At 35.8% G+C, this 22,006-nt stretch overlaps 1 protein-coding gene across 3 annotated transcripts in view; it reads left to right on the forward strand.

Annotated features, from left to right (window-relative positions):
* Kcnd2 (potassium voltage-gated channel subfamily D member 2) overlaps positions 1 to 22,006 on the forward strand; it is a 540,162-nt gene that overhangs the window by 344,777 nt on the left and 173,379 nt on the right. The window lies entirely within an intron of this gene.

Consider the following 22,006-nt stretch of genomic DNA (forward strand, 5'->3'; position numbering starts at 1 on the left):
AAGACCCAATACTATTATGGACTACTGGACTCTTTTAGAATATTTTGCTGAGTTTACACACCTATAATATTCAAATAATGGAACTTAACCAAAAAAGTGGATACAGATGGATGTCCATTTTGTATCTGTGTATTCAAAGTGGTTGGGATAGATATATAGTTACATTCTCTTAATGAATAGAGTGATTTGTTCTAATGGTGTTACAATATCATGTCCGCATCTTGTACAGCAATTAATACTAGAAAGAATGAATGCAATGTGTTAATTGTTGAAACTGTCCTACCAGTTTGATTTGAAACTGTCTCATTGCTATTTGTTTATCAATAAAATTATGGGGAAAAAAAGAAGACAGTGAGAAATGAAGGTGCAGCACTAGACTGGTTACATATAGATAACTATTGTTTTATGTGTGCATTTCAGTCCTCATTACTATATATGTATTTGGTAATGTTAAGTACATACTTAATTGAAATACATGGTCTGTATAGATATTTTTAATTGCCTTCTTCAAAGTAAAACTAATAAAACAATTTGTAATTTTTTTCTTATTAAAAAAAAGAGAGAGAGAAAGAAATGAGATTGAAATACAAACACTAGCACTTACGGAAATAAACCAAAGCATACACCAGCAAAATTGAGTTGAATAAGAAAGGAGAAAAAAATTAAAACACGAAAACATTTTGTTGAGAAAAATTAAAGCATGGGAGCTTGTTTCACATTGTTCACAGAGAAGTCCCTTGTTTCACATTGTTCATAGAGAAGTCCCATTAAGGAAGATGTAAAAGTGGTCCCTAAAGCTGAGGAGGTAGCTCCAGTGAGAGGGAAAGACCAGCCTGTGGTACAGTGAAGCACATATTTGAGCTGGTCAGGACTTAGTGCTCATGGCCTTCTTGCTAAGGAAACTTTATCATAATAGGAAAAATAGTCACATTTGAGAGAAGCAAGAAATGATTTTTCCCTGGATGCTATGCCTGAATTTTATATAAAAGAGACTGCAAGACTTTGACCTTTTGTTTTTAAATGACAAACTCTTTATTGCATTTAAAGAATAAAGTAGTATTTTAAGGGACAATTACTTGCCATTATTCAAGATATCAAAAAGTATATATAAGTTCTAAGATTAATTTGATAAAATAAAATTCAAATATATTTTAGTAAATATATATAACATCGAGCACTATACCTCAGTCTAAAGATCGGTAATAAAGACATAATCAGAAATGAATCTTTCATGAAAATATATCAGATTACTATATGATAATAAAAATACCATGCTTTAATTTTTCTCAACATTAAAAGATTATATAAAGCCATATCTTTGTGAAAAAATACTTGGAAACTACGATAACATTCAAAAAAATAGTCTATATACAATACAAGCAAATATGAACTAGAAATATCATGCAAGGTGAAAACTGAATATTCTTGATTTAATAGGGCCCTATTTTTTAATCTTTTATTTTTTAAAGAGAGCACAAAATATTAAAACAGAAAAGTTTTAAGTGGTACAGAGTTTCACTTAACAAAATAATATGACTTTCACAGTATTTATTGTAATGTGGAGTGTTGTCTTCAAACTAGCTGTTCATATTGCCAGATATATACATACAAAATAGAAAGAAAAAAAATATAAGCAATTAAGAAGAGAAAAAGAACCAACAACTAAAAAAAAAGGAGACAAAACATATTAAGCATTAACCTCTCTTTTCCATAGACCAGCAGACATCCACAGTAGAGTTGTCCAATCCATCCTGCTTACATACATAGATATATCTCTCTGCCTCACTACCTCTCCTGTCCCCCTCAACTCAGTAATTCCTTCCTTTTGAACAGATTCATTCCTTTTTCCCAGTATCTATTATACACTTCAGATTTTTATTTTCTCTTTCAGGTTCTCACACTAAGAGACAATACAGTGTTTGCACATGAGGATCTGATTTATTTCACTTAAGAGTATGGTCTCTAGTTGCATCCATTTACCAATAAAAGCCTCAAATATATCCCGTTTTATAACTGAATAATACTCCCCTATTTGAAAATACCACATCTTCTTTATCCATTCCTCAGTTGATGGGCATTTGGGTTGTTCCCAAGATGTAGCTATGACAAGTTGTGCTGCTATAAACATGGGTGCACGTATATCGCTCTGGTATGATGTTTTCAGTTTTTCTGGAAAAATACCCAGGAGGGGAATAGCTTGGTTGAATTGGACCTCCAATCCCAGTTTTTTATGGTATCTGCACATGATTTCCATAGTGGTTTTACCAGTCTTCACTCCCATCAACAGTGGAGAAGGATTCCTTTTTCCCTATAGCCCCTCTAGCATTTATTATTGGCTGACTTCTTTTTTAAAATATTTATTTATTTGGCACAGGATCTCACTATGCAGCTTGGACTCATAGTGCTCCTCCTCTCTGAGCCCCCTCACCACTGGGATTACAGGTGTGTACCACCACACCCAGTTTTGGTAGCTGGCTCAGCAGCTGGGACCAGCATGGCATGTAGTACTGGGGATGGAACACAGATCCTTGCGCTTAGACTGCTGAGCTATCTCACCAGCCTTTGGCTGACTTTTTGACATTACTCATTCTTTCTGGGGTGAGATGGAATCTCAGTAGTGTTTTAATTTGTATTTCTCGAATGACCAATGATGTTGAACAATTTTTCACATATTTACTTGTCATTGGTATTTCTTCATCCTTAAAGTATATTTTCATCTCAGTGCCCATTTTTGTTTTGGGTCTTTGAATTTGGGGGGCCTGATTTTTATTATTATTATTATTATTATTATTATTATTCTTTATATGTTCCAGGTAGACCTTTGTTGGAGGGACAGTCAGCTATAACTATTTCCAAGTTTGGAGGTTTTCTTTTTATTTGGGGGAAATTTCCTTTGAAGTGCAGAAACTTTTCAAAATGATGAGATTCCTTTAGTTGATACTTTGAAATATATCCCATGCAGTCTGGTTTTTATTCATGAATTCTGTATTTACCCTTATGTCTTTAAGATTTCTGCCTACATTTTCCTCCAGAAAGTTCAGTGTTTCTGTTTTAGTATTTAAATATTTGATCCAGTGAAACAACAGGAGACAGCACCAATGATGTAAAAAGACTGTTTGTAGAAGTACAAGCAGAAAATTTTCCAAACACGAGAAAAGAATCTGATATACAGTGAGGCATATAGAACTCCAAACAGCCACAAACAAAATAAATCTCAATCTACTCCTAGACACGTAATAATCAAGACCTCAGAAATTCAGCAAAATAATGAATATTAAAAGCTTGTAGAGAAAAGAAACAGATCACCTACAATGGAAAGCCCATCAGAATCACAGCAGACTTTTAAACACAAATCATCAAATCAAGAAGAACTAGAAATATATCAGGTCCTGAAAGGAAAGAATTTCCAACTCCATATCTATCAAATTCAACTGCAAGATAAGATCCTTCCATGATAAAGAACAACTGAATAAATTAGTGACCACCACACCAACCCCATTTGGGCCCAGATTAAGCCACATATTGTTTAGAAGAAGTAAAGTTTCTAATGTTAAAAATGTTTCTTCAAAGTGAAATTTTAGGGGCCGGGGAGATAGCTCAGTAGAATAAGTGTTTGCCTGGCAAGCGCAGGGTCCTGAGTTCAATCCCTGGTACTGTAAAAAAAATAATAATAAAATAAAATAAAATCTTGAGGGCTGGTGCGATAGCTCAGTGGACTAAGCACGAGCTAGCCAAGCGCAGAGACCGGGCTTCAATCCCTGGCACCACAGGCTGTGCCAGCCCTGCCCTCGGGCACACTGAGTTGGCCACCAAGACTAGGCAAAACCTAGTACTAAATGCATATAAGGTAAATTTTGACATGACTAGTTGAATGAAGCTTAGTATACTTTTCCCTACTATTTAAAGGAAATGTTATATTTTTCTCATTTGTAGGAAAACATTGCTTCTTAAAAGCTGCAATTTTAGGGCTGGCAAGGTAGTCTCTGTGGCCCAAGTGCCTGCCTGGCAAGTGCAAGGACCCAGGTTCAATTACTGGTACCACATGCTATGCTCGCACAACACCAAGCTGGCCACCGAAACCGGGCATGGTGGCACACACATGTGATCCCAATGCTGGAGAAGCTGAGACACGAGGATCACTAATAGGTCTGAGCTGCCTAGTGAGCTCCTGTACCAAATAAATAAATGAATAAATGATTTTTTAAAATGTTGAAATTTTAGTAAAGGCACATATAGTGTGATAAAACAGCAAAAGCAGTGCCTGCCTAACTCTATGAGGTCAAGTTAAGGAATGCAGTGACAGCCTGATCACCATTGGTTTAAAGAAAAAACAATAACAAAGAAAGTTATAAGAAATTCAAAAGAAAAAAAATAATAATGAAAAGAAAAAAATTAAGCATTAACTGCTCCTTTCAAAAGACTAGCAGAATCAGCAGCACAATTATCTAAACTCTCTGCAAATATACCTAAATATATCTTTTCCCCTTCTTTCTTTTGTCTTTTTCCTCATCCATTTTTCCTTCCCATGGAACAAATTGTTTTCCTTTCACAGTGTATATTGTAACCTCCTAATTTTGTTTGTTCTTTGAAGTTCTCACGCCAGCAAGACTATGCAGTGTTGGTCCAGGTGGATCTGATTTATTTCACTTACATATCTGGTAACCTAAACAGCCAATATGAAGATAACATCATGCAATGCAGCAACCATTGTTAAATTCCTATTATTTTGTTCAGAGAAATTTCGTATCGTTTCTCATGCAGTTCTTTTTTTTTCCTATTGCCATTTGTATTCTTTAAAAAATAAAAAAGAAATGTAATTGAATACTCCCTTTCCATATGCAAAATAGTGTACATTCCATAATTTAAAGATTAATATAGAAGAAAAACTTTGAAATAGAAAAAGATTGTCTTTTCCTATAACCCCTTCTGCACTACCCCATGTCAGGCTGTGATGCTATTCACTCACTCTCTGGTGCTCATTTCTTCATTTACTGATGTCAGCCACATCAGCCTCTGTCCCTCAGTTCTTCTCCCTTGCTGTGTGTTAAGTCTATTTATCATTTGGATTGAAAGTCTCATCTTTTTTAAGCCTTCAGGCTACCTTCAGTTCAACTCCTCAATTCATTCTCCATACATAGGGTTTTTTTCTAAAATGCAAATGTAGTAGTTTCTATGTCTTGGGATACTCAACAGATTGAACTCTCAAATCCTGTGTATGATACTCAAAATCCTTAATGATCTGAAACTGAACAATCCACAGTGTCTCAAATATTCCGGAAGCGTTCCTCATCCTAGCTTTTGCTGGAACTGTTTGTTCTACATGGGCTATAGGATCTCCACCCTCCTGCCTTCATCTCCTGCCCAGCTCCTGCCCTTCTTCCATTTGCCAATATAGATAGCTCCTCCTTCGGGAATCTTTCCTCCAAACCTCATACTTGAAGCCTATCAAGAACAGTTATGAAAGGATGTTGAACCTCCTCTTTAAATATTTTCTTCTTTATACTATTGAAAAACAAAGGATGTGACTTCTTTATTGTAGGTATATCCTAGCAAAATGAAAAACTTCATTTCTGTATAATATACCAACAAATTTGGACAATAACATCCCCCCTTTAATCCCTGTTTCCACATCAATAAAGCACAGGATTACTGGAAAGATCCAAAACTAATAATATAGTAACACTATAAACCATTGATAACATAAGGAAAATTTATAATGTTACTGTTTTTGTAGTCAGTAATTCCTTGTGAAAGTGATGTCATGCAGCCACATGATACGCTTTTGTGCCAAGTCCTACATTGCAGATCTGGCCCTTTCTATCCATGTTTTGACAGAGTTGATGAGGCAAAGGATACCTTGAAGCAAACCACAATGGTAGCTTATGAATGCATGACTGGTTACTAAGAGTTTGCCTCAGATGAGGTCCATTAGTTGCTAACACAGTTGGCTTGGGAATTGTCTATTTAAGAATTATTTTGCATAAGTGTGAAGTAAATATTTGAGTAACATGTTACTTAGCAAGGACATAAACACATATTCTTTCTAATATAATTTTAATAGTAGAGAAGAGAGTAAGACAACCTCAAACATTTTAGCATTCACTTAACTCTTTTGAGAATTATTTAATGAGATAATTTTGGGTTGAAAGTTACAGCTTAGGATGTTTCCTATGCATTACACAAAAAAGAATATAATAATCCAGGGGAAAATGTATTTTATAAAGCATGAAGAATAGCAAGAATTGTCTCCAGTAATTCTTATGTAGCTATATAAGCCTTAAGCATTTGATTCCCAATGTTTCTGTGCCTAATAATTTCCTAGGACTTATGATAAAATATACAACACATGTTCCTACTGCTACTAGGTATTCTGATTCAGTAATCTTATTTAGGGCAGAGGAATTTACATTTTAATAAGAGCCTCAACTGATTCTAATACAGATTTCAATTAGTTCACATTTAAGAGTCCTCCCCTACAAAATGTATCCATCTTTGTTCTGAATTTTCCTGTAAAATAACATTTCTTAACATATATTTGTATGGTTGAATGTGCTTGTTCATGCAGAGTAGCATTTTAGATATCTGTAATGAGGGGGAAAAGAGTTCTTACTTTCAATATTTATATTTACCAATATTCATTTTGACTAGCAATAATATGAGTACTGTGCTTCCTTTGTACTTTTAGGTTTCTATGTTTTAGAAATAAGTACCAATAGAATATAAAAATTTTTCATTTAACTGTTCGTTGATCATTGGCATTGTATTAGAAAGTGAGGAGGAAAGATCTGACATGGACATGAGATCTGTTCTTCCCCTACTCTTGTGACCTTAAGCAGGTTACCCACAAGGTTCCTCTCTGTGAAGGGAGGGTAAGATATTTTTTAAAGTGTCCTTGCGTTGTGACAAAAAGAAGAGGTGGAGACAGTAAAAATAGTCATTCTAAGATAGTAACAACTTCAGTTGCATCTCTTATTAGGGGAATGATGGCAAGGCCCCTTTGACTATCATCTAATGGATAAAGTATCAGGCCATCATTTAATTGTGTTAACAAGTTTCCTGTGAAAAGTCTAATTAGGTTCCATTAATTGCTAGCACAGTTAGTTTGGGAATTGTCTATGTAAGAATTATTTTGCATAAGAATGAAGTAACAGACCATTCTGTGTACACTGTGATTTCCTGACTTTTTAGGCGTTCACGTCTAGTAAGTTTGGTAAAAGATCACAGGAAGTCTTTTTTTACAGCATTCTTTCCCTGGGTGATTAAAATTGTAATTGTGTAAAATTGCAAGATATCTGAGAAAGCATGTGCAAGACTGTTGACTCTTTTAGACTTAAGAAACCTTAAGTATGAAATGCTGACAAATATTTTAATTTTAAGTTGTCCTATTAAGTTAAGAATATTTAGCGAGTTTTCCTAGCCATCTAACATAATGACTACACAATTATTCTCTAATTCCAGAGTCTCCACTCTAGTCATTCTGTTCATCAAACAAAACAGAAGTGACTTAAATTTTGAAAATTCACAGACCATAGGATCTGTCTTCAAGTGCAACTAATAGCTGTGAAGGACAGAAAGGGTCTTGGGTGGGGCCGAGGAGACAGCTCAGTCGAATAAGCACATGCCTGGCAAGCGCAAGGGCCTGAGTTCAATCCCCAGTTCTGAAAAAAAAAAAAAAAAAAAAGAAAAAAAAAACCAGCCTTGGGTAGGTCTTATACTAAAAAAAGTCTCACTAGTTCAAGGGCTTGTAATATTTTTCTGTTACTAATATGTGTTAATCAAGAGTGCTTTGACATTAGTTATCTTTCACCCTGAAATAGTAGAGTTGTCCATGGATTGTAAAAATAGGGGGAAAAAAGGATTGTTTTTCATGATTCTAAATTTCTTAAGGTGAAATAATCTGGATAATAAAACATCTTTTCACATATTTTTGTCACTTCTTTAGTAAGAAGTTCCATTAACATTTTTGCAAAAGTCTCTGAGACTTGGAGAAATTAACTAAATCAGCACAACGATCAGTCATCACCCTGTGCATGGGGCATGTATGGGTACCCACCCGTGGGAACATCTGCAAAGGCTCAAGTCCCTTACATAAGATGGCATAGTATTTGTGTCTGTGGACAGCTTCTAATGTCGTGTGAGTCATGTGTAAGTCAAATACAATACTTAGTACAAAGTCAGTGCCAAGTAAATAGTTGCTTTATTATACTCATTAGAGACTAATAAGCAAAAGAAGGCTGTGCGTCTATAACATGGAGCAGGAACAGCCACTGCAGGCCTGACTACATGGCACTGAACAAGATGGGGGCAACCTGTGCTTGCACAATGAATGCTGGTGAGGTATGTGGCTTGCAGAGCAGGATGTGTCTGCCCTTCATTCCTTCTGCGCTCTTGAGATGCAATGCGAAGTGAAGTCGTGTTTTGCTTTCTGGAACTTTCCAAAAATTTTGAAAACACTTCAATTCACAGTTGAGTATATTGTATGTATCATCATATATTTTATCATGATAATAACTTCCAAATGTCATTTCCTTATATTTTAGGGGCTTCATTAAGATATTTCTCTCTCTTATTGCTTGACTTACTCATCTTTATTTTCCATGTGATTTTCACATAGGGCTTTATACACACAAATTTAAACATGTTTGCACTCATACCTAAACCTCTAGCAAAAGACAACTTGTTGGCTTACTTGTAACTTGACTGCTTTACATATGAGTCCATTAGAAAACACCTAATATTCCATTTGCATATGAACCTCTTTCACTTTTAAAATGCAAAAATATCTATTCTCAGACTAATCTCCCTGAAGGAAGAAAACAATTTTGTAAAAGAATGTTATGCTTTTGCTCCTGTTATGTTTATCTATCTTCAGTTATCATTGGAACCAATGCTTTTCTTTTCTCCATGTTAAATTATTTTTGCTATATTTTTGCATGAGAATATAAATGTTCCCTTTTATGTAAAAGATCTATGGTATATAATACCATAATGCCAGTCTGTGGACAACCATGTGTAATTGTATGTAGTTAATATAATTTCCCTGTAACCCAAAATCTCAATAGAAGTACTTACTTCTCGTTCTCTGTTTCTATAGTGTCTCCCTCAGCTTTGTACAAATAACTGAGGTGTATTTATTGTTTTTAAATTCATATATGTTATTTGAAAACTAGCTAGGTTCTGAAAAGAATGTAAGTTAGTCACTATTTAGACCCCAGAAGCTAATTTTTCTTTAGATGGACTTGCAATACTTAACTGCATTTCTGTTTCAAATAGCAATGTGGTAGGACACTCAGATTCTGCTGTGAAAGTGAGGACACCCCATAAGCTGCAGTCCCTGTCTTTGAATGTAAATGTTTTCAGAGAAAGATAAATATCTAAAATGAGCAAATCCTCTTATCCTCCCAGTATAAAACATTGCTTATAATTGCTTCCTGACATGGTAATTATGCAGTATAACAATTTCATTAAGATTTATGTTTCTGCCTGAGAAGCCAGTCACAGATTAAAACACGCACACCAATATCATGGGTTCCATCATGCCAGTAAGAAAACTTGATGCTTAGGGAATAAAATTAAAATTTATAGATAAGGTCACATTCTGTAGCCTCAAACTAGGCAAGCATGTCATTCTTTCATCTTTGTCTCTAGTTAGGTATACTTTGCTCCAATATGCATGCAACATTCTTAAATTTAACTAATATATGCACTGATGATTAGTGTAGCCCTATCCTATGTATGTTTTTGGTAATATACTTGCAAGAAAAGTGGTTCCTACAAACCAGCTCCCAATTTAAAGCTTTGCAAAAATCCCAAAACATTTGCATAAGCCTTTTCTCAACCTAAGTGTAAGAACTAAGTTTAATGACTTTGTGCCAAGCAGCAAATAAACCCTTTTCTATCTCTGAAGATTAATATTGTAGTAAATTCAGTGGGATTGCATGAAAACTGCTGTATATTGAACTAAAAGTCTCATATTTAAAACTCTGTATGTGTTCTGTGATGAATCAAAAGTCACTGGGTCCTAGAATTACTGAATTTCTAATGAGACTGACCAGATTTCTACTTATCTTTTTAAAAAATGTACATTTTCATTTGCAGGATTAGAGCAAGAAAAAAGTATTGTAGAACTTCAAATAATTTTAATGACTATAAAGGAATGAGAAACCAAGGGATTACATTCCCTTTCAAAGCACGTTCATATCTTACTTTAGGGCAAAGGTTTTATTAAAATCAAACCCCAGGACTTCAAAACAGTATTTCAAGGTATTTGGCAAATGTCCCAATCATAGAAATATTTATTTGAAGTACAATTAACAATCAGGGTGAGAACACCTAGAGTTTAGCACCTTAGATTCTGGGCAAGGCTGCCTGATCTCAAGCACTTTGATTTTTTATCTTTAGCAAGTTAATAAGCCCCTTCAGCTCAGAGACTGATTATGAGGATAAAATGATAAGTTAGGAAGTGCTATCTAGATATTTGCTCAGGTGAAGATGATGAGCATTATTGATTATTTGGTCTTTTGCAATTATAACTTATCTACTGCATAAGGGCAGAGGCATGTCTGTCATTTCCTCTGGCAGTTCCTAGCACAGACCCTCAAGCACTTTGGCTGAAGGAAGGCATCAGTCTTTCACTTCTCTTCACCGTATTTCTCACGAGTTTCACTAGTACATGGAAAACATAAGCAGACAGTGCTAGAGTAAAAAACAAAATATTAAAACTTGCAGGCATGTTTGGGGGATCAGTTGACTACTAAAATATCCTAGAAGAAGTTTTCAATAAGTATATTTATTTTTGATTTATCCATGCTATGGCCTTTTCTTCTATATAAAGGTATTTCAGGCTGGAATGATAGCTTGGCAGTCTAAGCACCTGCCTGGAAAGCACAAGGACCCGGGTTCAACCCCTGTGCTGCATGCATGCCGTACCTGGCAGCCAACCACCCAGACCAGGCGTGGTGGTGCACGCCCGTGATCCCCGTGCTGGGAGGCTGGCACAGGAGGATTACTGGATCCTCATTGCGCATGAGACCCTGCACCAAATAATAATTTTAAAACTTTAAAAAGATATTTCAAATGCGACTACATCCTGTTTTCTAAGTGTCATCTTCTTCAACACATTACTAAAGATTGTTTACAAGTAAGTGAATGCTCTAGTTGCTGACATCCTTGATTAATGACAAGAGAAGAACAACACCCTCCAGTGTTATATTTCTAACAATACAATTTCTAATTGTTAATTCTTGCCCCTGAAAACTATTTATCTAATTATTTCCTGATTGTATCTATGTAGAAATAAAACATGCTGATCTGGACTGCATCACAATGAGAGGTCATATTATAAGGGAGTCAAGAATTAAACATTCAGATAAAAATACAGAATGATTTAGCTGTCTGTTTATTGATAAGCCTGTTCATTACCCCTAACACACCACACACACACGCACATGCACACGTGCATGCACGTCACATGCACACGTGCATGCACATCACATGCACACACTGCTTTAAATCATCAAAAAGAGGCAGAAGCCCCTTCTTATCCGTGGTTTACTTTCTGCGAATTCAGTTACCCACAGTCAACTGTGAAGTCAGAATAGCCGATGGAAATTTTCAGAAGTAAGCAGTTCATACATTTTAAGTTTGAGGAGAACGATGAAACCCTGCTCAGGTCATGAATCACCATTTTATCTAGCAGTAGTTGTGTTCAAGCAAACTGAACAGAGTAGCCTAATTTTGTGTCACAATGCTTGTGTCATTCACTGAATCTCATCGTGTAGGCATTGTATCAGAGCACGTTGTCCCAAGAAGTGTGAGTACAGTTAATATTTGAAAAAGTTATCCTACATTCACATAACTTTTGTCATTTTTTTTTTATTTTAACCTCTTAGGGTGTCTAACTTATAGATTATACTTTTATCATCAACATGTTTGAATAGGACCAAATATGGTATGTGTAGGATTCAGGCCCTGGGGTCTTAGAACATATCTCCCATGGATAACAAGGAGCTGCGTGGCAATCAATATTTTAAAATCAGTAAAGACAAATGGGGGCTGGTGAGATAGCTCAGCAGACTAAAGTGCCTGCTTAGGCAAGCTTTGGCAAATGCAAGAACCACAGTTCAATTCCTGGCACCATGTGCCATGCCAGCCCTGCCTGGAGGGTGGGCTGAGCCATCCAGAGTCTGGGCGTAGTGGCTCAAGACTGCAATCCCAGTGCTGGCAAAACTGAAAGTAGGAGGATCACCACGAGTGTGAGTTGCATAGTGAGACCCTGCAACAACTGAATACATTAAAATCATCATCGTCATCATCGTCATCATCATACATACATACAAATAATTGTCTTAAGGAAAATTTTTCTTATGGTTTCTAACTGTATACCTAGCACACAAGACTTAAGGAATACATGATGAATAGAAACGTGGAGAATAGAAAAAATAGATAAGTATTTTTAGCTTAGAGTATCTTTCCAGCAAAATACAAGAGACTATTTCCATAGCATGATTTCATAAATTGTTTCTAACTGGAGATTCTGAGAGAGGGGGCAGTTGAGGTTGGGTTTTATTGAGAGGACCAGGGAGGTTAGCTCAACAGAATAAGGGCCTGCCTGGCAAGCGTAAGGTCCTGAGTTCAATCCCACCACCACAAAAATAAATAAGTACCTGATTTGTATTAAGATAAGAATTTGTTCAGGGCTACAAGTGTGGCAGGTTGATTGAGCTCTAATGGACACAGGGAGCATTCAGACAAAGATCGATTTCTATTTGGCAAATGCTGATGATGCTTGAGAAAAGATAGCTAAAATACTCTACGCGCTTTATCTTTCAGTCATATATTAAAGATATTTAGAGAAGTGTCAGTGTTCCCCTTTGAATAAATACTTGTTTTAATTGATATCCCCTACTTCTTAATTTTTTTTGCAAATAATTTGTGTTTTGGGGAACATAATGTTTGAATACCTACATATTATAAAGAATTAGATGTCTGAAATTTGACAGTAGAACCCTGCAGACTTTTCAGTTTCATTCATGTGAATATTTTTTCTATTTCAGATAATCTTTATGTACTTTTACACTTTATCTCAACAGAAGTTTTTACTAAATCTCTTGAAATATTCTTACATATCCATGTGAACATATTATATTGTCTCATTAAAGATACTTCCACGTAAGATTCAATAACTACTTTATATACTTCCCTATTTATTATAGTGCATTTACTATGTTGCCTCCAGTGTCTAATTTATTAAAATTCCCATTACTAAGCAGTATTTCTCTCTAAACATAACACCAGCCTTATTTTTAACTCTGACCCATCGTTCCTTTCCCGTTAATACCTAAAGTAGAACAGTTAACATTATGAAAATATGTGTAACATTGATATTGTGTGAAAATAAGAAGCACTGTGAGACAAATGGCACTGTGAATTCTGTTTTCTACCTGTGACTGTCATCATGCCACTCCTCTCCCTCCCTTACCACACTGCTCTTCTCCAGCACCTACAACGTCTCACCTATTGGCCCTCCTTATACTTAGGATACATCTGAGAGAGGATCTAGGTGTCTCAAGATGTCTTTTCCTAGACCAGCATTTACTACATTTAGCTTTAATTTATGACTGATCTATCTCACTAAAGTATTAGTGTAAAGTATTAGAGAAGTTGAAACACGAACAAAATAGACCAAAGTTAGATCTAATAAATGAATTGAAATCAGAAAATTTATTATGGAGGGAATCTTGGCTCAACTTGGACATAGTTCACATAGGGGTATCCAGTGAGTTTGTGGAAGAAAGAGAGAGAAAGAAAAGCGAAAGTAAGGCGGCCTGGCTTTTCCTCAACTGGATCCAGGAAGTTCTAGCTTTCCTTGTCCCTCTCACTGTATCCTAAAAGACATGGGCAGTACATAGCTTATACTTTGATTTTTACTAAACATAAAACATCATGGCAAGAAACTATTCCTTAGGATTCTTTTGCATGTTAAACATCTGTCTTCTCTTTTAATGTTACATAATTCATTCTCAATGAACCATCTTCCACAATATATACTACCTGAACATCTGGTGAAGTAAAACCAATTATACTATTAAAAGCAAACTAGGATATGCCAACGATACTTACACTACTTAGTCTGCCTTGAAGAGACTTGCATTCTAAGCACAATCGCATGGATTTGTTTCTTGCATTGTTTTCACATAGAATATTTTCCACTTTCTTTCTAAATATCACTTTACTCTTATTTACTCTCTACTCTCAAAAACTGATTAGAGCTAACTACTAACAGTGTTGGAAAGAAGACCAGTAGTAAACAACTTAGTTCCTAACTGGGTTCTTCATGGCTTCATCTTCCCAGCTTATTTTCTATTGGTGTCTATCTCATTGACTTTTACCTGTATAGCTAGTTAAACCAAGAGAATGATCATATTTTTCTTACTGGATAGCCTTTCATCAAGCAGAAACACAACATGGAAATAATGGTTGAGTCTCCCCTCGGAATAATGACTGCCTCTTTCTCCAGGAAGTTAAAAGACCACCCATTGATTACTTAAACAACATGCGGAGGCCATCTGTTCATAATAATACTTTTCTACATTAATGTGTTAGTAATAGACATGTATTTACACAGATAATGGTATTGGACTAGACAGTGGATTTCAATGGTAATTCATTCTATGTAATCAATATTTATAGAAAAACAATCCAAAACATAATATACACATGGTTTTAATATGATTTATTACTTATACAAATGCCTTATACATACTTCAGGCAATAAACTGCCTTGTTAATATGGCATACTGGGTTGATTTGCTACAGCTTAACCCTTTGAGAAAGTGTTGACATAATTTGACCAATGTAATATGAAGCAAAAACAAAGGAAACATAGGTTGATAATTTTACACATACTGGATCTTTTCCCTTTCAAAAATACTACTGTCTGGGCTGGTGAGATGGCTCAGTGGTCTAAAGCACCTACTTAGAACAAGCCTAGCAAAGCACAGGGACCTCGGTTCAATCCCCCAGCACCACTTGCCAGCCAGCGCCACCCCCTGGTGGGCTGAGCTGGCCACACACACACACACACACACACACACACAAATAAAAAAAATTAAAAAAAATACTACTGTCTTTTTGAGCTTTTTTATTAGTATATTTTTGTGACACACAACACATTCATCATAAGAACCTTGATCCTTTTGACTTCCCTTTCCCTGACCTTTCCTGTCCTATCTGTTCATCCCAGGTCTTCTTCCTGCCTCCACAAAGTCTGCCTCTGTTTTCCACCAGCTCTCACTTACTTTGCTCTTTAAATTATTATGCCTCTTAAACTTATAGTATGTTTACATGTTTATCACTAAATACTTCCTGGTTTTGCTAGTAAATGATTTGTTGGATTGTAACAATACTTTTCAGCTTATGCAGCCCTCCAAAGGAAGTGTTCAACCTGCAATATTATGACATTCTGACCTCTCCTATGATTCTTTAAATTCTGCCTTAAAATTCAGCTGATAGAGCAAAATGTGAGTGTTTTCATCTCCTACTGTACTTAAATTTACACAAAGGAGCAAAATATATAACAAGTCAGTCATTTCTAATGATTTACATCTTTTCCTATTTTGTTTTGCTTTATATTATACATTATCAATCAGACATCAAATGTAATTGTAAGATGTCCATTGGAAACTAGCAGTATTATCCTCTAGTTTTGATTAAAATGTTCAGAGTCTCTGTCAGAAGTGCAAGAAACAGATTCCAAGCTTAGTGCGTCGGACGCTTCCATTGCTCCACTGCCTGAAGTGAGGCCTCTCTGTGAAACAGTCATACTGCCTAGGGCGCTTTCCCCTTAAGGTTAGTTGAGCACTGCTGTCCTCTGCAGCTGCAGCAGCCTGCTCCTCCCAGTGGCCCGGGATAGCTAAACAGGCTGCTCACAGCCCGTGAGGGTGAAGGGCGTGGAACATGGATCTTTGTGGGCATTTAGAGGAAAATGTCACTCATTTTAACAAGCTGTTTGGTGCTATTGCTTTCAGAGTTTGTTAAGTGAAAGAAACCTGTAAGTGTGAATATCTCTGTCCAAAAAATTCCCACATTTGCCGAACAGATACAGTCACAAGACCTAACTTTACTATGTCATCTAGCAAGCCAGACATGGAGAGAAACACCAATTCTGTGATAGCCCGATCTTATAAGTTACAGCATAACTGTAACTTATAAGTTATTCTAAAATTAAATTTAAAAAATGTAATGTATAATCTGTGATAAATCCTAACCTCACTGTTCTATATACTATTTTTATCTTTAAATATTTTAAATTCAGGCAAGCATTAGAAGTAATTGTGTGCATTTTAACACTTAAATGCCTGACTTTTATTCCTGTGCCAGTATTAGGGACTAAAATGAGATTGAAGGTTATTTTAGAATGAGGAAATTTTACAGTTTAGAATCCTTGACTGTGTAATGAACTTTCATCAGATAGGCAGAGAATGATAGCTACACTTTCCTGTTAGGGAGTTTAATCTAGACCCTGTTGACAGTTGTTTAGAATGGAGTTTAATGCCATTAATGTACAAGACAGTTAAATGTATTCAGTTTCATTTGAGTATTATTGACTATGTAGTTTGAGTTCAATCACTGTCAGGTATCTTTGTTTACACAATGAATGCAGATACTTGACAATCATTAAATATGGTGCATGAGTTATAATTTAAAATACCAATGGAAGGGGCCAGCAGTGTAGCTCAGTGGACTAAGCTCTTGCTTAGGTAAGCACAGGAGCCAGGGTTCGATCCCTGGCATGGCCTGCCATGCTAGCCCCGCCCCCGGGCGCGCTGAACCAGTGATGGAATATGGGCATGATGGTGAACTCCTGTAATCCCCGCACTACACAGGCAGAAATCAGGAGGATCACTGAGTCCAAGCTGTGTGGTGAGATCCTACATACATACACACACACACAAAAGGGCACACAGATCACAGATTCCAATACAATCACGGTGGGGACAAAAAAAAAAAAAAAAAAAAAAAAAAAAAAACTTTAAAAAAATTTAAAAATACCAAAGGAAATATTTAAAGAAAAACATAAAAACAAAAATGATGGTAAATGTGAACAGTAAAACCTTTGTTTTCACTGTTGGACAAAACATTGGACACTGTTGGACAAATCCCTGAAATTAAAGAGAACACCTTAGCGTTTATTAAGGAGGTGTGGCAGCGAGGAACATAGCATCAGAGAATTTAAATATACTAAATTAAATTTCTAGAATAGTAATTCCAAAGTTTAGCTTAGATTGAATTCTCCTGGAGAGAAGGAAAAATAGCAATACTTGAATGCTACTTTCAGAGGTAGTTTGTATTGGAATGGGCTACAGTCAGACATTAAATTTTACCCTTTCTTTTTTTGGAACTGGGGATTGAACTCAGGCCCTTGCACTTGCCAGGGAAGCACTTACTCCACTGAGCCATCTCCCCAGCCCAAATTTTACCCTTTCTATTTGATTGTATTGCAATCTTTCTATGTGATTCTAAGGTGAAACCCACTTCTCCAGACTCCCCCCCTCCCTTGTTTTGTGTGTCGTTGCTCCTAGCTGCTTTGGCCTCTTCAACAAAACAAATAGCTACAGCTTGCATGATAGTTTTCTATAACTATTTTCTTTGAATCTGGTGTTTACTGTGAAACTGATTTTATTCTTCATTCTGACAAAGAAATATAATAAACAAATAAATGAATACTCTTACAGAGTCTCCTCATAGAATAGTTCCAGCCAGTCAGAATCTGTAGATGTGACTGTACAATGGCAAGCAACAGTTTGATTCAGTAGTGGCATTAAGTTTTAGAACTTACAACAAACCAGGAGGAGGTGCTCTTGTTTACCCCTGAAGCTCTGACTCCTCTTGGTAACTAATGGTAAACTGGTCACCCTCATATCTTTATATAGATAGGACTGTTTCTACTTCACATGCCCTTGAGGAATCTTTTTCTGTACTTCAGCATTATTTTAGCTAAAATACATATTTAACAAAGTCCCTCCTAAAATTCTTAAAACTATCGATGATGTAGAGTGTGCCTAAGGAGAGTCACATGGAGAGAAAACATTCTCTCAGGCTTTCACAGAGAGTACATTGGCCAAGCAATGGCTGTGACTCATCCACATGGCTGACACTGACAAAGGTTCTACAATCTGAGGTGCAGGATCTCAGGATAAATCCTGAGGGGATTTCACTGACCTTCTCAGACCCAAAAGCTACAACTCTTGTTGCATAGGTCCTGCTTTACCTTGGTCTTAACCATCCAGCAGAAAAATAAAAAAATGAAATATAACAGGTAAAGCCATGCTGTTATGTTGAGCTGTAGGGGACTCAGGTCAACAATTTCTGACATTGCCAGTCAAGAGGAAGACCCAATACTATTATGGACTACTGGACTCTTTTAGAATATTTTGCTGAGTTTACACACCTATAATATTCAAATAACGGAACTTAACCAAAAAAGGGTATATAAATGAATGTCCATTTGTATCTGTGTATTCAAAGTGGTTTTGATAGATATATATTCATTACATTCTCTTAATGAATAGAATGATTCTTGTACAGCAATTAACCACTGGAAAGAATGTATGCGGTGTGTTAATTATTGAAAATGTCCTACCGATTTGATTTGCAACTGTCTCATTGCTATTTGCTTATCAATAAAATTATGGGAAAAATTCTTAAAACTTCTCAGCCTCTACCCTTCCATTTTTCTATATTAACAATTGTCTTTCCTTTGATATATGCACATATTTGTGTGCCTTGCTCTGCCGCACACTAAGATGATGATATAGACAATGGCTGTGTGTCCTTCTTCTCAAATAGCTGTATATTATTTGTGAAAGTGTTAGGCATATTTTGGAAAACAGAAAAAGTTATAAAGGCAAGTCAGCAATCATATTTTGACAATTCTTTCACATATTCTTTTCCAGTAATTTTTCAAAGAGTTATCTATATTTTATAACCCAGGAGTACACAGACTATATAAATAAATGAATGAATAAATAAATAAATAAAGTTCTTAGTCACTACTTTGAAAAAAAGAAAAAAACTGAAGAAACATAAATACTACAACTCTACCACTTACAATTAAATGTTTTATAGTATTTCTTCTTTAATAGCATAATTTTTTAGATACCATACAATTTCAATACCATGTAATTTTAATATATACTTTAAATGCTACGCAGTGTTCTGTCTTACCAATTTACATAGCTCTTGCTCTATTGCCATTTAGGTGACTACCAATATGTGTTATTCCATAAATAATATTACAAGAAACAATCATATATATATATATATATATATATCTTTCCGCACCTGTGATTATTTCCTTAAGGTACATTCTATGGAAGGTGAATTTAGAGTCTAAACATTTTTTAAAAGTCTTTATATTGGCAAACTGATTTTCAAAAAATGTAGAAAAGTCTATGATCTCACCAGAACTGAGTATTTTTATTATATAAGTGAATGAAGACTTTAATTCTTAGCTTGTTTTCTTATTTTCCAAAAAAACTATGTTCTTTTTCCATTTTCAGATCAATAGCTGAAAGTGAAGACACAGATGATCAAAATATAATAAAGTCCAATGTATTTTATTGCATAATATTATACTATATACTAGAAAAACATCATGATTCCAAGATCTCTATAAAGATATATTAAAAAGCAGTATATTTACATTAACAATGGAGGATTTCAAATAATCAATTTCATATTTTAAGTAAAACCCACATGATTAATCTGAAATGATTAAGGAAGTTGCTATAGTATAGTAAGAGGTCATTTTTTATTTTTTCCTCTTGGCTTCATATAGATTTTATTCATAAATAATTACATATGGACCAGTTGGGAAAATGTGTCTTAGAAGATACAGCATTTCTACAATTCTCTTAGATGATGTTTTCATGTCTGCAGAGATAAAATGGAAGCGCTGCTTGTCCACCACTTCAGCCTGTGCTAAGAGAATCTGGGCCTTCCTACATTCAAATCAATGATAACAAAAACTTCAGTATTTTTCATGGATAAATTTTCATTTTTATTTATTTAAAATTTAAAACCCGACATGCCATGCCATCCCTGCCCCTGGGGCGTGCTGAGTTGGCACCTGAGACTGGGCATGGTGGTGCATGCCTGTAATCCCAGCGCTTGGGAGGCTGAAAACAGGAGGATCACTACGAGTCTAGTCTGTGCAGTGAGACCCTGTAGACCCTGTCCATCCTTTCTCAAAAAATATATATATATATATATAAAAGAAAAAAATGCCTACCCTCTTGCAAAGCAGGAAAAGCTTAGAAGTCAACTAATTTTATATTGCCATGAAAGATCTAGCATATTAAATCTCCACACTTAGAACTGCTTTTAAGTCTATCATTAGCCAATGATTAGCTTCCATTATTCTCTATTCTCAATAAAGTAATACAAGATGTACCATTCAAAACACAGTTTTGGGGGGCCAGCCAAATAGTTCAGTGGATTAAAGCACCTACAAACAGGCGTAGGGGCTGGGGATTCAATCCCCAGGCATGCTGAGCTGGCTCCACCCCCAGGACACGCTGAAATGGCAGTTGAGACTGGGCATGGTGGCATGTGCCTATAATCCCAGCACTTGGGAGGCTGTAAACAGGCAGATCACTACGAGTCCGATCTATGGGTGAGACCCTGAATGCCCTGTAGACCCTTCCCTAAAATAAAAAGTTTATACAAACAATATTTATTCCTGTTACCGAATAAAAACCACTCAGAGATTTACTCCAGAGTGAGTACTTTAACAAAGAAACATTTTCAAAAATAGACTCTATAGATTTATCACTTCACTTCAGATTTTAAAGTCTTTATTTTAAACATAATAAGCCATACACAAACTATATAAGGAGTATGGTATAAAATTGGACAATTTTTCTTCATGCTGAATATGGTATAATAAAAAAAATGTCTGGAAAAACATTGAGAGAATTGTGGTAGTGGCTTGGTGAGGGATGTGCTGTCAAAATTGTCGGTGCCCTTAATGACCTAAAACTAAGCACCTCACGCCTTTTCTGATGCCAAGAATCATCCCCATGCTGAAGGATAATGTTTTACATGTAAGTCCCAAAGACATATGAGAGCAGATGTTTAATCAGTACTACTCTTTTTTTAGGAGTTGTGCATGAGTAAAACACCTAAGCAGGGCAAGGCAAACCTAGTAGGAGAAAGAAATGGGGGTGAAGAAGCAGGAGAAGCAGAGTTCATCTCCCTTGTGTCCAAGTTCTCTTCTTGGCTCCCCTCTATCTCCTGCTCCACAAGCAGTCAGCAGTGCCTGCCTGAAAACCAGCAGCACCCACTAATCAGATTGAGGGTGCTGTGACAGTGAAGCGATAATTATTCAGAAAGCCCCATGTTGTTTACAATAGCCTGCCCCTGTTCCAGATATCTAATGTTCTCGTTTGACTTTTGAACACATTTTCCGTTCACCTTTTCTTAGAAATCGTGTTCAGTTAATAAAGAAGATACGGTTTTCTTTTTACATTATAAGAATCCATTTTTTATGTCTGACACATTACTTTAATATCTTATACTCTCAGCTTTGTATTATGCAGCCAGAATCTGACAAATAACTTACAAATTCAGCACACAGGTTTATTTTTATTATGGCAAGCCTCAAAAGGTAGTGAGCTCCTGGCCCATTGAAACATGGAAATGCCTAATCACCTTTGCATAAGGAAAGCAGAGCATGCGTTCCAAGTTCAGTAAATGAACAGTCTAAACAATTTCTTATTTCAACACTAAGCATCCACATATGAAATGAACTGAATAGTCTAAGGCAGAAAGCCCAAGCCCAGCCCTATTTCTCACTGTCCAGACTCTTACTGCAGTGTGAATTATGGATCTTGATGGAGTCCTAATTAGATTATAAAAAAGCAATAGATATAATACTAATGTACAGAAATACCAACAATCGAGTTTTTCTGTATTTGGAAGAAGCAGTCTTCCACGTACATCT

Source organism: Octodon degus, unplaced genomic scaffold, assembly GCF_000260255.1.
Source record: "Octodon degus isolate 3935 unplaced genomic scaffold, OctDeg1.0 scaffold00170, whole genome shotgun sequence".
Lineage (NCBI taxonomy): Eukaryota > Metazoa > Chordata > Mammalia > Rodentia > Octodontidae > Octodon > Octodon degus.